The sequence below is a fragment of the Triturus cristatus genome, chromosome 3_1, assembly GCF_964204655.1.
Source record: "Triturus cristatus chromosome 3_1, aTriCri1.1, whole genome shotgun sequence".
NCBI lineage: Eukaryota > Metazoa > Chordata > Amphibia > Caudata > Salamandridae > Triturus > Triturus cristatus.
In genome coordinates, this window is record NC_140583.1 from 28460303 (window position 1) to 28477259 (window position 16957).

Sequence of the window (16957 nt, forward strand, 5' to 3'; positions counted from 1 at the left end):
ATCCAAGATGGCGCTCAAAGTTTAGGATCTAGACCGATCCAAGATGGCGCTCGTGACTAGGAAGAGAGAGAGAGAAAGATCCTGCTCAAGCGGCAGGTGAGTGAATTCTGATTTTAAATGAGGGTATGCGGTTCAGAGTGCAGATAAAAACACAGTAAACACAGTAAAAGACACAATAAACACAGTAAAAGACCGAAATCCGGTCAGTGAACTAGCAGCAACAAAGAAAATATTAGTATCAGCAAATGTCCCTGAGTAGGCAGCAGCAAGTACCTATGGAACAGGTAGTGGCCCCGTTACAACTGACTCCTGCGGCTGAGGCTAAGCGTAATGTCACAAAAAAAGTTGCATCAAAAGTCTGGCAAAAAGGGTGGGGGTGGGTACTGCAACAACATCCAATTTCTCACAGTGGTGAATGAGTGTATCAGTGGTCCTTCTCCTATTTCAATGACTTCACTGTAAATAAAAGCGGTTCCGACAATTCACTGTCTCTTGCTGTTCTGGAACTTGGGAGCGGTACATTGTAGAAGGTGCCAAAAAGATGTTCTGTCCCCTGAAGTAAGTGCCAGTGATGCCACTGCAGTCATCAGTACAAATGAAGTACTTCCGCCACCTCTATGGCTCTCATTCTCTCAACTCTATTCTATCTCTCCCCTGCTACCCTCTGTCCCTCTCAGATTCACTTCCGCCTGTCATTCTCCCCTCCCCTCCACCCTCCCATTTATCTTCAACCTACAAAAGCCTACATTCTCTATTTTCAGTGCTATCCACACTACACAATGTGGAACTAGAAAACTTGTGATCAGTCCTGGGTTCCCCGCTTCACCAAATTGTGTGAACCTTGGCCAATATTTAATTTCACCGACCCTCCTTTCATTAACCTCTTCAATGCCCATGACGAGCTGGTCTCGTCATGGGCCGCGGTTGCGCTGTGCCCATGACGAGACCAGCTCGTCATAAACCCCGCCCGCTAATGCAACGGCCGGCACAGGGCGGGGAAAGGGGCGGGCACTGAAGGGGTTAAAGGATCACATGTGAGAGCGCATTTAGACACGCAAGTTCAGGGTGTGGAATGTGCTTCATTTATAAACTATAATCTTGTTCCATGTATCTTGTGAATCGGGGCGTCATATTAGATGCAGAGAGCATCTAACATGCCTCTTAGTGGCATAATCACCTGTGAGGGGGGAGGGGTGGGGCAGGGATGTTTCTAAGTTCACCTTTAAAAACAATCACTTTAAAACAATGGCTCTCAAGGCAGTAATGTCATCTCATGTCCTAGGGTGAAACACTTCTACATGTTAATGAAATGCTGCTTTGAAGACATGATGTCTGCTGCATGATTTAGATACCAAATATCTTCATGGCTTGTCTTGTTTCATGTTCAATTCTTGGCTGCCCACCTCTTCATAAAGCCTCACGTTCTGATACACATCCCACACTGTTCAGGTGGGCTATCTGCCCTAAGGGCCCCCCACCTTCCACCGAGAGGCTGCAAGGAGGGGCTGCCCTGAGAGGCCCCCAACTTCCACTGAGAGGCTGCAAGGAGGGGCTGCCCTGAGAGGCCCCCGCCGTCCACACCTTCCACTGAGAGGCTGCAAGGAGGGCCTGCCCTGATAGGCCCCCCACCTTCCAGTGAGAGGCTGCAAGGAAGTGCTGCCCTGAGAGGCCCCCCACCTTCCAGTGAGAGGCTGCTGAGAGGCCCCCACCTTCCACTGAGAGGCTGCAAGGAGGGGCTGCCCTGAGAGGCCCCCACCTTCCACTGAGAGGCTTCAAGGAGGGGCTGCCCTGAGAGGCCCCCACCTTCCACTGAGAGGCTGCAAGGAGGGGCAGCCCTGAGAGGTCTCCACCTTCCACTGAGAGGCTGCAAGGAGGGGCTGCTCGGGTCCCAAGTCCTTACCTGTGGGGCTGAGAGGCACAGTCCAGTCCTGCTCTGTTAGACTGGAACCTACTCTGCACATTTGTCTGGGCCACGGTGCATACTCCTCCCGTTGGAACTGGCTTCTTTACAGCCCCTCGCACGTGCCTTATTTATTCAGAGCTGGTGAGCTAGGGCTGTGTGGGCCCCTTGTGATATAAATGGCGTCACCCCCCACCCCTCACTGTGGGGGTTGAGGCAGCCGTCATTACACCAATGGGAACAAGTCCAGCAAAACCCAAAGGGGGGCTTGGCTCTTGAGGGTCAGTGGACCAAGGGGGCACTGTTGGTTGGCTCGAACTCATGGTATGGCGCGCGGGTGCACAGGTGTTTTGTCCGGTGGGTCGCTTGTGTTGGAGGCTCTCATGTCTTGGGTCGACTTGGTGATGGGGGGCAGACCGGACAGGAGGGCCGCTGTCGGTGCTGGCCTCGGTGATGCTGATGCCGTTCATCGGTAAGTTAGTCTTGGCAGGGTCGTGTCGGGCCTGGACACTTAACAAGCATTGGCAGCTGCAAGGGATCCGAAACAAATGGTATTGGTGCTGGAGAGCTCCTGAAGGGTTTAGCGGCTCAAGACTCTCTAGGGAGATGGGGCTGACCTTTGGGAGCCACAAAGTTCTCTTCCTGAGGTTCTGCTTCCTCGGTGGACACAGTAGTCGTCAGACTGGTGTACAGGGCAGATGCGGTCATCGCCTGCAGGCTGCCCGGAAGTGGCTACTTCACTTCAAGGGAGATGCTGACGAAGTTGGTGAAGTGCGGCAGCCCTGCAAGGCTTTAGAAGGATGTACAGCTTCTGGACTAGTCGGGTCTTTGCAATAGTCGTGGCAGCAGCAGGCGGGGTTTTGCGCCAAATCCAGGGCTAGTCCACAGTTCGTGCATTTTTGGCTCTTCTTGGTTCTTCTTCTATTCCCAGTAGATGAATCTGATCTCCTAGTGTCAGGGGGGCACCAAAATACTGAATTTAGGGGTGCTAAGGGGAGTGTAAGGCAGTAGCCAATGAGCTACCTATCCCTGGGGTGACTGCACCCCCATATGACCACTTCCTGACCCAGAGTTCCTATTCCACTAAATACAAGATGGTGGAACCCTTCTTTTGTTGTTCACGTCAGGTAGCCCACCTTGGGGTCTGACTAGCTTGAGGGTGAACACACCTTCTCAATAGCTAATTTTCCCACCTGTCCTGGGGCCAAAAGGGCCTCAGGGGGTGGCATCGCCCAGGTCTGGTGGAAGTTGCGGTCTCATATCAAAGGTGGTCAAGGCTTTGAAGCCTCAGGCCTTGATATGCTAAAACACTGGCCATCCTGCTGGAGGGGGTGTGAACACCTTCCTCTGGAGATGGCATTGTTTCTGGCCTCAGAGAGCGCGGGCTCTCACCTGCATGGGGTCAGAAACTTATCTGTAGTGGCAGACTGGAGGAGACCAGTCAGCCAGCACACTAAGAGGCTGGTAGGATTCAGGGACACCTCTAAGGTACCCTCTGAGTTGGTGTTAGGACAAATCCGATACTGGCATCAACATGGATTTATCAGGACGAGGTCAAACACTATTATTTTCATTGAAGCCGTCATGTACCTGGGTAACCCATAATAACCAGTGCCCAGTACATATACTTAAAATGGCTTCCTGGACACTTGCAATGTCGTGGCAATAAAACCAGACACCACAGGGGTATATCTGCTCATGCAGATAGGGCCTCACATATAATATAATGCACCCTGCCTTAGGACTCTGGGGCCTGCTGTTGGGGTGAATTATATACACTATATGCAGTGGGCATGGCGCACAGGTAGTGTATCATGTTGTGTTTTCAAAAATGGTGGGCACCATTTCACGCAGCCTGTAATGGCAGTTTGCATGCAATATCACTTAGGGTGGCATAATACATGTTAGAGCCCTCATGGACCCTCTTTAGTACCCATACCCTAGGTAACAGGGGCACAATTTGCAAGGGACATACAGAGGTGCTAAAGTTCTTGCCGATTGACTTGAGAATTGAACTTGTATCTTGTTTTATGGAAAGAGCACTGGCACTGGGCCCTGTTTAGCTGGGACCCAGTGCACTTTCAGTACAAAAGCAGCAGTACTAGGGTAGAAAGTGGGGTCACCATGTCAAAAGGAGGCACCACAGCTGGAATTCTACAGCCTGGTGAGCTGGCTGCAGTTATGCTCAGAACAAGAAGGGCTCATTTGGTGTTCCCCTGCAGATCATACAGCCCAGCCCTGGGACACTGTGAACCCTCAGAGCACATGCATTATTGTCGTTTGTGCTGAGGTGAAAATATAAAATCCAGCAGAACTGGCTATTTGGCACAGGAGGCAGGGACGAATGCTCTATAAAGCCACGCAGGAGACCTAGTCCATGCCAACAGCACCCAATCTGTAACAGTCGGAGTCCCATGGTACACCCCCTGTACAGTCGGCTCCTAAGGTGTACCTATCCAGTAGTCAAGTTCCCAAAGTGTACCCTTCCTGCAACCAGTGTCTATTAACACATGTAATGTGCCAACCAGGGCCCAGTGGTACACATGCAATACAGTCAGGTCCCCATGGTACACCCCCTGTACAGTCGGCTCCTAAGGTGTACCTATCCAGTAGTCAAGTTCCCAAAGTGTACCCTTCCTGCAACCAGTGTCTATTAACACATGTAATGTGCTAACCAGGGCCCAGTGGTACACATGCAATACAGTCAGGTCCCCATGGTACACCCCCTGTACAGTCGGCTCCTAAGGTGTACCTATCCAGTAGTCAAGTTCCAAAAGTGTACCCTTCCTGCAACCAGTGTCTATTAACACATGTAATGTGCTAACCAGGGCCCAGTGGTACACATGCAATACAGTCAGGTCCCCATGGTACACCCCCTGTACAGTCGGCTCCTAAGGTGTACCTATCCAGTAGTCAAGTTCCCAAAGTGTACCCTTCCTGCAACCAGTGTCTATTGACACATGTAAAGTGCCAACCAGGGCCCAGTGGTACACATGCAATACAGTCAGGTCCCCATGGTACACCCCCTGTACAGTCGGCTCCTAAGGTGTACCTATCCAGTAGTCAAGTTCCCAAAGTGTACCCTTCCTGCAACCAGTGTCTATTAACACATGTAATGTGCCAACCAGGGCCCAGTGGTACACATGCAATACAGTCAGGTCCCCATGGTACACCCCCTGTACAGTCGGCTCCTAAGGTGTACCTATCCAGTAGTCAAGTTCCCAAAGTGTACCCTTCCTGCAACCAGTGTCTATTAACACATGTAATGTGCCAACCAGGGCCCAGTGGTACACATGCAATACAGTCAGGTCCCCATGGTACACCCCCTGTACAGTCGGCTCCTAAGGTGTACCTATCCAGTAGTCAAGTTCCCAAAGTGTACCCTTCCTGCAACCAGTGTCTATTAACACATGTAATGTGCTAACCAGGGCCCAGTGGTACACATGCAATACAGTCAGGTCCCCATGGTACACCCCCTGTACAGTCGGCTCCTAAGGTGTACCTATCCAGTAGTCAAGTTCCAAAAGTGTACCCTTCCTGCAACCAGTGTCTATTAACACATGTAATGTGCTAACCAGGGCCCAGTGGTACACATGCAATACAGTCAGGTCCCCATGGTACACCCCCTGTACAGTCGGCTCCTAAGGTGTACCTATCCAGTAGTCAAGTTCCCAAAGTGTACCCTTCCTGCAACCAGTGTCTATTGACACATGTAAAGTGCCAACCAGGGCCCAGTGGTACACATGCAATACAGTCAGGTCCCCATGGTACACCCCCTGTACAGTCGGCTCCTAAGGTGTACCTATCCAGTAGTCAAGTTCCCAAAGTGTACCCTTCCTGCAACCAGTGTCTATTAACACATGTAATGTGCCAACCAGGGCCCAGTGGTACACATGCAATACAGTCAGGTCCCCATGGTACACCCCCTGTACAGTCGGCTCCTAAGGTGTACCTATCCAGTAGTCAAGTTCCCAAAGTGTACCCTTCCTGCAACCAGTGTCTATTAACACATGTAATGTGCCAACCAGGGCCCAGTGGTACACATGCAATACAGTCAGGTCCCCATGGTACACCCCCTGTACAGTCGGCTCCTAAGGTGTACCTATCCAGTAGTCAAGTTCCCAAAGTGTACCCTTCCTGCAACCAGTGTCTATTGACACATGTAAAGTGCCAACCAGGGCCCAGTGGTACACATGCAATACAGTCAGGTCCCCATGGTACACCCCCTGTACAGTCGGCTCCTAAGGTGTACCTATCCAGTAGTCAAGTTCCCAAAGTGTACCCTTCCTGCAACCAGTGTCTATTAACACATGTAATGTGCCAACCAGGGCCCAGTGGTACACATGCAATACAGTCAGGTCCCCATGGTACACCCCCTGTACAGTCGGCTCCTAAGGTGTACCTATCCAGTAGTCAAGTTCCCAAAGTGTACCCTTCCTGCAACCAGTGTCTATTAACACATGTAATGTGCCAACCAGGGCCCAGTGGTACACATGCAATACAGTCAGGTCCCCATGGTACACCCCCTGTACAGTCGGCTCCTAAGGTGTACCTATCCAGTAGTCAAGTTCCCAAAGTGTACCCTTCCTGCAACCAGTGTCTATTGACACATGTAAAGTGCCAACCAGGGCCCAGTGGTACACATGCAATACAGTCAGGTCCCCATGGTACACCCCCTGTACAGTCGGCTCCTAAGGTGTACCTATCCAGTAGTCAAGTTCCCAAAGTGTACCCTTCCTGCAACCAGTGTCTATTGACACATGTAATGTGCCAACCAGGGCCCAGTGGTACACATGCAATACAGTCAGGTCCCCATGGTACACCCACTGTACAGTCGGCTCCCAAGGTGTACTTTTTCTGCTATCAGTGCCCCATGGTACACCCACCCAGCTGTCAGTGTCCCATGGTACCCTACCGGACAGTCATCATACCATGGCACACCCATTTAGCAATCAGTCCCCCATGTCACTTCCACCATCCAGTCAGTATCCCAAGGTATACCGATCCTGCAATCACGCTCTCAAGGTATGCCCATCCTGCAATCAGTATCCATGGTAGATCCAGCGGGCAATCAGGGTCCCATTGTACATCAAATTCCACAGCATACCCACCCAGCAGCCGGTGTCCCATGGTACACCAACCGTACAGTGAGGTTCTCATGGTATACCCAGCGGGCAGACAGGGTCCCATAATGTGCCGATACAGCAGTCAGTGTCCCATGGTACACCCACCGCACAGTCAGTTCTCGTGGTGTGCTCAGTATGCAGTCAGGGTCCCACAGTGCGCTCACCAAGCAGTCAGTGTCCCATGGCACACCCGCCATACTGTCAGGTTCTGACGGTGTACCCAGCATGCATTCAGGGTCCCAGGTGTGCCCACTCATCAGTCAGAGAGTCACATGGTACAACCACCCTACAGTCAGGTTCTCATGGTATACCCAGCGGGCAGACAGGGTCCCATAATGTGACCATACAGCAGTCAGTGTCCCATGGTACACCCACCGCACAGTCAGTTCTCATGATGTAGCCAGAGTGCAGTCAGGGTCCCACGGTGCGCTGCCCAACCAGCAATCCTATGATTCACCCACTGTACAGTCAGGTTCTCATGGTAGACCCACCGTACAGTCAGGTTCTCATGGTAGACCCACTGTACAGTCAGGTTCTCATGGTAGACCAACTGTACAGTCAGGTTCTCATGGTAGACCCACCGTACAGTCAGGTTCTCATGGTAGACCCACTGTACAGTCAGGTTCTCATGGTAGACCCACTGTACAGTCAGGTTCTCATGGTAGACCCACTGTACAGTCAGGTTCTCATGGTTCACTCATCATGCAGTCAAGGTCCCTGGAGTGCCCACACTGCCCACCCCCCAGCAACAGGGTTATAAGGTGAACCCACCATACAGCCATGGCCCCAAGCAGTCAGTGTCCCATGGCACACTCATGTTACAGACAGGTTCTCATGGCGCACCCAGTTTACAATCAGGGTCCCAAGGTATGCGCACCCAGCAATCAGTGTCCCATGGTGCACCCACCCTAGAATGAGGTTGAGAAGGTGCCCCCAGCATACAGTCAGTGTCCCAAGGTAGACCCACCACACAGACATGGCCCGATGGTAAACTTACCCTGCAGCCAGTGTCAGATGGTTCAGTCCCCAACAGTCAGCCTCATATGTCTACCCACCCAGGAGCCAGCGCTATGTGGTACCGCCACTGTGCAGCCAGGGCCCTGCGATACATTTACCATACACTCAGGGCCTCATGGTCGACTCATGATGCCCTCACCATACAGCGAATGCCCTTTGTAAGACCTGGGGTCTCCAGGCCCTAAGGGGGTAACGTGACACGAGCGGCTGGGCACCCAAAGGCCTGTGTGTTAAGCGACCATACAACACACGCATCCTCTGAAGCAGTAAACGCACACAATAATGGATGCCACACAATAAGGTGAATGCAAATTAATCCAATTTGATCTAATTAAAGGAGCACACACGGTAATTTTGGAGGGCAATGTATCTTAACTTATACACATTAACATTTGCATTACAGCTTCTCATTACCTGTACACTTCAACATGTGTATTCCAGTATCTCATTACCTGTACACTTTAACATGTGCATTACACTATCTCATTACGTGTACACTTCAACATGTGTATTCCAGTATCTCATTACCTGTACACTTTAACATGTGCATTACAGCATCTCATTACGGTTACCTCAGCAATCCCTGCAGTATGAACTTCCCTAATGCTGCGGGCCGGGGCCTGCACACGTGGCGCTACTGGTGTCTACGAAGAAACAAAGGCACATGAGCATAACTTGCGGTCGTATAATATTTGCCTAGCACCCTGAGCATAAGCGTTGTGGATACAGGAAGCGCCTTGCACTTGGGACCTCCACTGGCGCATGGAGCGCTTGAGACCACAAACTGAGGTTACCCACTACTTGGACTTAGCACGCTCTGAGCGCTGGTGAATGCAACACATGGGATCAGCGCTCCTTAGACTTAGAACGCATTGCGTACTGGTGAATACACAGGAATGATCAGCGCTACTGAGACATAGAACGCATTGAGCACTGGCGTATGCCAATGGATGATCAGCGCTATTTAGGCATAGAACGCACTGAGCACTGGCGAATACAAAGGAATGATCAGCGCTACTGAGACATAGAACGCATTGAGCACTGGTAAATACAATTGGATGATCAGCGCTACTCCAACATAGAACGCATTGAGCACTGTTGAATACAAAGGAATGATCAGCGCTACTCCAACATAGAACACATTGAGCACTGTTGAGTCCTGCGAACGGCAGTCCCCAGGAGAGGGTAATCCCACGGAGGAGAGACTCACAATTACGGCGGGAAATCCCGCGGAGGGGGGAAAGTCACAGTCTCTGCATGCGGTGTCGTTCCCACTTGGTAGGGGGCGCACCGGGTCTTCCCACGACTCCCGGGGAGCAGGGGGGGGGCGAGTCTCAGGCCGCCACACGGCCGCGCTACCTCCCAGCCCCCGGGGGTTGCCTTGGTCTCGTCGCTCGGCTCCGCTCCGGGCCCTTCTTCCGATGCGCGCAACGGCGCGGGACACTCCCGGACACTCGCTCTTCCTTCTGACGCTGCGACAGCAGCGGCGGGGCCCCGGGCTTCTCCGCAGGCCCCGACTTGGCACTGACACTTCCCTGAGGCCTACAGGCCGTGGCGGTGATCGCGTTGCGGGTCCTCGCACCAGGTGGGGTCACAAATTAAGCGGGAGCTCGGCCAGCTCCGCGCTCGACAGCAGATCCGCACAGGGGGTCACAGGTCAGGTGACCCCTGCTTTTGTGTTCCAGATGTCTCGAAGGGGCGAGGGCGCCCCTCAGGAGGTCTTATAGTGTGGGTGAGTTTGTGACATGGAAGTTACAGATGGTTTAAGATGGCCAATACAACGATAATTAATTACAGGGTCAAGAGTTCAACAAGATGGATCAATACAGAGAACAGAATGTGCAAAAGTCGCAGGAGGGTTGAGGTAGTATACAGAGTCTACAAAAGCTGTACATTGCCATAAAAAGGTTGCGGTAGTATAGAGGTCTGTGCGCAACAAATCAGTGTCTTAGCTAAAATACCTTTGGACGGGTTTTCAGGTCCCTTTGAAAGTCGACACCAAGGTAGTTGTGCGCAGGGTTGGGGGTAATGAATTTCAGATTGAGGTTGTGTTACCCCAGAAGGATTGCTTCATCAGTCATTCCTTTTTAAAGGGCGGTGGTCCGAGGAGCTTTGCTCCAGTGTTTCATGATGGTCTGGAGTCACCTGATAGCTTGAGTTTGTCTTTCAGGTCACGGGGAGCGGATGTGTGCGGGACCTAATAGTCCTCGCTTCAGTTGGCGGCCAGCGGGGGGTGATCAGCATGGGGGTGATGTGGTCATTTCTTTTGGCCTCCTAGACAAACTGTGCTGCCCAGTGTAGAGTCGATTTCAGGGGGGTGAGATGGGTTTTGGGAGACCAGTCAGGCGAGAGTTACAATGCTCTGTTCTGGAGAGCACCAGTGTATGACCAGGAGGTTTGAGACCTTGTTCTGGGAGGTAGTTGCAGACAAAGTTGAACGCGAGCGTTTTTGGCCGTGGTGCTGATTTGAGAGTGTACATTGTGTCTTTTGTATAAGATGACCTCAGAGACTTGCAACTATCAACAATAGAGGGTTTACTGTGAGGATGTTGTGTGTGTCATCCAGGATTGCAGCGGAGGTGTTGATGTCGAAGTGAAGATAGGGAGAAGTTCAGTTTAGAAGGGTTTAGCTGTACTGATGAGAGGTCATGCAGTCCTGAATAGAGTACGGTGGGGGCGAGCAGCGAGACATCGTCTTGTGAGCAGACCTTTAGATACAGCTGTATGCCATCTACGTACTGGTGTTGGAGATCCCTGACTTCTTAAGAAGGTCATTGAGTAGTTCGATGTAAAGGCTGAATTGAGTTGGGGCAAGGATGGACCGCTGGTGTACCCCATAACCACTGTAATCGGTGAGGATCGATGGTCATCAATTTTTACTTCGCTGTGACATTGAGGAATGAAGCAAAGCATTTCAAGACCATGCAATCAAGGCCCGTTTGATGTTTGAGTGTGTCTAGGAGTGTGTGGTGGTTAACCGTGTCGAAGGCTGATGATAGGTGGAGAAGAACCAGGACGCAAGGGTTGTCTGTCTATACTTCAAATAGCATCATCGACTGCCTGTAATAGAGCGGTTTCTATGCTGAAGTCGTGATTGAACTTCAAGAGAACAAAGAGGGTCCCTGACTTAACTAGATAAGTTTGGAGAAGAGAGCAGGGAAATTAAACATGGCAAACAAGAACAAAAACTTCTCAAAAACCCTACATTTACCCTACGCAATATGTCTATAATGTACAGAGAACCATGAATCAGACCAGTAGTTTTTGTAATTTATTCATTTAAAGTAGAAAAATATATTTATAATTTATTCATCCTAAGTACAAGGAATATTTTTATATAAATATTTTTTTTTTAAGCGAGAGAAATAGTACACACAATAATGTAGTTATATGTATTCAATTTGTGAGCACCCACATGTATGAGCAAACAATACACATGTTAAATCTAGTACAGCACAAGCACAAAAAAACATAATCACAATACAATAATAGCAAAAACAACATTTATCAAAATACTCTACAAGACACTATACAGAACAATACTCACATCACAAACATTAAAAGAAATCACAATGAATAAAAATTGTTGCTCACTATTCAATTTTTTTTGTGTAATGAGTATTGTGTCAAATGGACAAAAGTCCTGATTGAAACCAGTTTGGAATTTGTCAAAGTCTTTGTGTTGGATGAGTTGCTCCGCTACGCAGCTTTCAATGAGTTTGAGGAGGAACGACAGATTGGAGAACGGGTGATAGTTGTTGAAGCCACTGATCTCAGCGGAGGGTTTTTATGAGAGAGCAGTGGCTTGGCCAGATTTGAGATGTTCAGGATACCTTCCATGGGAAACTGAGAGATCCATCAGTTGTGTCCAGGATACCTTCCATGGGAAACTGAGAGATCCATCAGTTGTGTCCAGGATACCTTCCTTGGGAAACTGAGAGATCCATCAGTTGTGTCCAGGATACCTTCCATGGGAAACTGAGAGATCCATCAGTTGTGTCCAGGATACCTTCCATGGGAAACTGAGAGATCCATCAGTTGTGTCCAGGATACCTTCCATGGGAAACTGAGAGATCCATCAGTTGTGTCCAGGATACCTTCCTTGGGAAACTGAGAGATCCATCAGTTGTGTCCAGGATACCTTCCATGGGAAACTGAGAGATCCATCAGTTGTGTTCAGGATATCTTCCATGGGAAATAGACAGATCCATCAGTTGTGTCCAGGATACCTTCCATGGGAAACTGAGAGATCCATCAGTTGTGTCCAGGATACCTTCCTTGGGAAACTGAGAGATCCATCACTTTGTCCAGTGGGGAAGCTGAGGTACAGAGCTCTTTTGCAATGTCACCAGGCATCAGATCTACAAAGTGCTTTGAGGGTTTTGTTTTTGTGATGATTTTGAAGGAGGCTTCTTCTGTAACAGAATTAAGAAATTGGCAAGTCTCCTTGGATTTGTAGGTTGGCAGAGATGTAGGGTAGACAAAATGGGTTTTAATAGCCATTGAATTTTGGAGTTGAAGAACTGTGGAAACTCCTCTGCTTTTAATGGTGGGTCCACAAAACTGCTGGATGTGAGTGTGGAGGGGTCGCTGGCGGTTCTGACCAGATCGAAGAGTTGCTTCAGTCAGTTCTTGGCTGAGTTCAGCAGGGACCTAAACTAGCTGGATTTCATCCACAAGATGTGAGTTTTGCATTGGGACCTAGCATTTCTCAGGCAGGCAAGGTTGGTGGTGGAGGGTGACTGTCTCCATATCTTTTCTAAAGTCTTTAAGGCTTTCCTTTCCTAATAAAGGTCCTTGTTGAACCATGGTGCTAATGGGTTAGGACTGTAGTTCTTGCTTTAGAGAGGAGCAGCAACGTAAAGTGCATCAGAGAGCTGTGGAAGGTAGCGTTGTTTACATTTGCGGAGGGTCCAATAGGGGGGGAGTGTTGCTAAGAGTAGTGATGTTCATGTTTCTGGTCTAGCATCAGGGTCCCACTGTACACCCAACATACAGCTCCAGACCCAAGGCAGTCAGCATCCAATGGTACACTCTTGTTACAGTCAGGTTCTCCTGTCACACCCAGCGTCCAGTCAGGGTCTCACAGTACATACCCAGCAATTAGTGTCGTCCCATGGTACACCCACCATACAGTGAGCATCTCAAGGTGTATGCAGCGTCCTAGGATAGTCCCACCATATAGTCATGGTCCCATAATATACTTAATGTGCAGCCAATGACAGATGATTTAGCCACCCCAGTAGCCAGCATCACATGGTCTACAAACCCAGGAGCCAGTGTTCCATGGCACAGATACTGTGCAACCAGGGCCTTGTGATGCACTTCCCATACACTCAAGGCTTCAAGGTCTAACCCACCCTGCAACCAGGGTCCCTTGGTACCCCCATCAAACAGTCAGTGCACTGTCATACACTCACCATACACTTGAGGCTTCAAGGTCTACCCACCCGCAGCCAGGGTCCAATGGTACCCTCAACATACATCCAGTGCCCTGTGATACACTCACCATACACTCAGGGCCCTCAAGGTCTACCCACCCACAGCCAGGGTACCCCACAACCAACCAGTGCCCTGTGATACACTCACCATACACTTGAGGCTTCAAGGTCTACTCACCCCACAGCCAGGATCCAATGGGAGCCTCATCATACAGCCAGTTCCCTATGATACACTCACCACACAGTCATAACCTTAAGGTGTACCCATCCAGCATCAGGGTCCCATAGTACATCCAGCGTACAGCCACTGTGCCATGACTGTCTGCATCCCATGGTACACCTACTCTACAGGCACATTCCTCGATGGCCAATATGGCATATCTCATGGTGTTCCCACGTACAGTCCGGGTTCCACAGTGTGCCCACCCAGCAGTCAGTATCCCATGGTACACCCACCCTAAGTCAGGTTCTAATGGTGCACGCACCATGCGAACGGGGTCCCAAGGTGTGCACACCCAGCCAGCGGGCAGAGTCCCATGATACACCCACCCAACAGTCAGGTTCTAATGGTGCACTCACCATGCAGTCAGAGTCCCACGGTGTACCCACCCAACAGTCATCGCCTGATGGTACAGCCACTGTACAGTCAGGTGCTCATGAGGTACCCAGTAGGCAGTCAGGGCCCCTAGTGTGCACACCCAGCAGTCAGAGTTTCACAGTACACCCACTGTAAGCCATGTTTTCATGTTACGGCACACCCACTGTACAGTCAGGTTCTCATGATGTTCCCAGCTGGCAGTCAGGGTTCCAGGATGTGCCCATTCAGTAGTCAGTGTCCCAGGGGAAACCCACTGCACAGTTAGGTTGCTCATGGTGTACTTACCGTGCAATCAGGGTCCCATGGTGTGCACACCCAGCAGTCAGTGTCCCATGGTACACCCACCCTACAGTCAGGTTCTCATGGTGTAACGAGGGTGCAGTCAGGGTCCCGCAGTGCGTCCACCCAGCAGTCAGTGTCCCATGGTACACCCACCCTACAGTCAGGTTCTCATGGTGTAACAAGCGTGCAGTCAGGGTCCCGCAGTGCGTCCACCCAGCAGTCAGGGTCCCATGGTACACCCACCCTACAGTCAGGTTCTCATGGTGTTACGAGGGTGCAGTCAGGGTCCCGCGGTGCGTCCACCCAGCAGTCAGGGTCCCATGGTACACCCACCCTACAGTCAGGTTCTCATGGTGTAACAAGCGTGCAGTCAGGGTCCCGCAGTGCGTCCACCCAACAGTCAGGGTCCCATGGTACACCCACTGTACAGTCAGGTTCTTATGGTACAACCCCCGCACAGTCAGTTCTCATAGTTCACAGTCAGGGTCTCATGGTGCATTCAGAGTGTAGTGGGGGTCCAACATGATGTGTGTCCCCAGCCTGCAGTGGGGGTCCCACAGGATGTGTGTCCCCAGCGTGCTTTGGGGGTCCCACAGGGGGTGTGTCCTCAGCCTGCAGTGGAGGTCCCACAGGATGTGCCCACCCAGCAGTGTGCAGTGGGGGCCCATAAGGTGTGTGTCCCCATCGTGCAGTGAGGGTCCGACAGAGTGTATCCACCCAGCAGTCAGTGCACCATTATACCCCCTGCAGTGCTCCTGTCCATCAACGCAGCAGCAGGTGCCTTGTTACTCTCCAGGTTCCCACCAGACATGCACACAGGCCCCCCCTGCCACAGCCTTTCCTTAGTTGCACCCTGCTATCCTATATCTTGTGTGAGTAACCTTTGCCTGGAAGTAGCATAGGATAGATTACTCTATTTAGTAGCGTATACTTCCTTTTGACCCCCTGTGTGAGTGTTACTCATTTCGGTATTCCCAGAAGTTAGGAGTCATAACTTTAGGACTCCTAAATGCCTTCTGTGAATACCGAGAGCCTTCTGAGAAAAATCCTAACTTTAAGACTTTCGGTATTCACAGAAGCCATTTAGGAGTCCTAAAGTTAGGACTCCTAACTTCTGTGCATACTGAAATGAGTAAGTGCCTTCTGTGAATACCAAAATGGTAGTAAATTTAGGATTTTGTCTTACGTTAGTTTTGTGAATCAGGCCCTACAGTATTTAGAATCAACTGGTCCAAATTGCTTGGAAATGTTTGAGGGATTGGCTAGTTCTGTTGATCAATACGGCCAAGGAAACAGCAGACCTCCTTATTATTGAAATCCAAACGTTGTAGAATCAACTTAAGAGTTCGGTGCAGATTACCTTCTTTTAAAAATGTTTGGAAGAGATCACCAGAACACTCAATGAAAACAAGGAGGACCTCAGAAAGAACAAGGTGAATAAGCTCAAGAAAGATATGGATAGATTCACCCAAGAAAAGTTCTACCTATATGTTGCAGATGATTATGTCTCACAACAGGTCAAGAAGAACAACTGATGAGGAGCCCGAGGCTGACGTCGTAATACGGACGAATGGACATCAAATTCTGACGATTGGAGCCAGTCAGAGGACACAGGCTCATGCGATTCAGACTCATCATATGGAACGAGACCGATGGGAGGACGTGGCAATTTTGTAGGGGTGGGCGGAATTTGCGAAAGCGACTTTCGCAAATTATCGCGAAAATGTTAAAAATCTCCGCAAACAAGCGGAAATATCGCGAAAATGCGGAAGTTTATTTCCGGCATGTTCGCGAGATTTTCTGCATGGTTGCGGGTCGCCAACTTACCCATGTGGTTGCTTGCGGGCGCGGCCATCTTGTTTTCAGTTGTCTCGCGGTGCATGATCGCGAGAAAAAAGACGTGATCGCGCGACGCATGACGTCACTGCGGACGCGAACTGTCGCGAGACAGCGCAAATGGCTAAAACAATACAACATCTCATGGAGAACGCGACCGGATCGGGAAAACTTGTCGGCGAACGCGGGGATTCAGGTAAGGCGATCGCGCGCGCGCGAGAATGTATTATTTTACAGCGCGAGCAAGAACCAAATTATCGCAAAGCTGCGGAATGCGGAAATTTTGACATTTCTGCGCTCTCCGCGGAACGCGGAAATGCCAAATTATCGCAAATTCCGTGCACGGAACGGAAATTTTGCCCAGGCCTACAATTTTGCCTCTATGCCACAACCGACGCCCTGGTGGCCACAACAACCTTGGCCCTTCCACCCACATCCACTCCAACCATTCCCATATAATAGACCAGGTTATCAACTGCCTTTTTTAGGCCAGGACAGAGGACAAAGAGGACGACGAAGAGGCAACAGAGGTCGCTCACAGGACATGCGACCGGAAGAACAGAGATCCCAGGTACAGTGGGATCCTGCCGTAGAACAACGGATCACAAGGAGCATGACAAGCACGTCCACCAGCGCAGCAGCGACTTAATAGTCAGCCTGAGCCAGAGATTTTTATCTCCACTCGAGACAGAAGTACTTGAGAACGGGCTGGGTTTTGTGCCTACCTACATGGGTGAAAATTATAAAACACATAAGG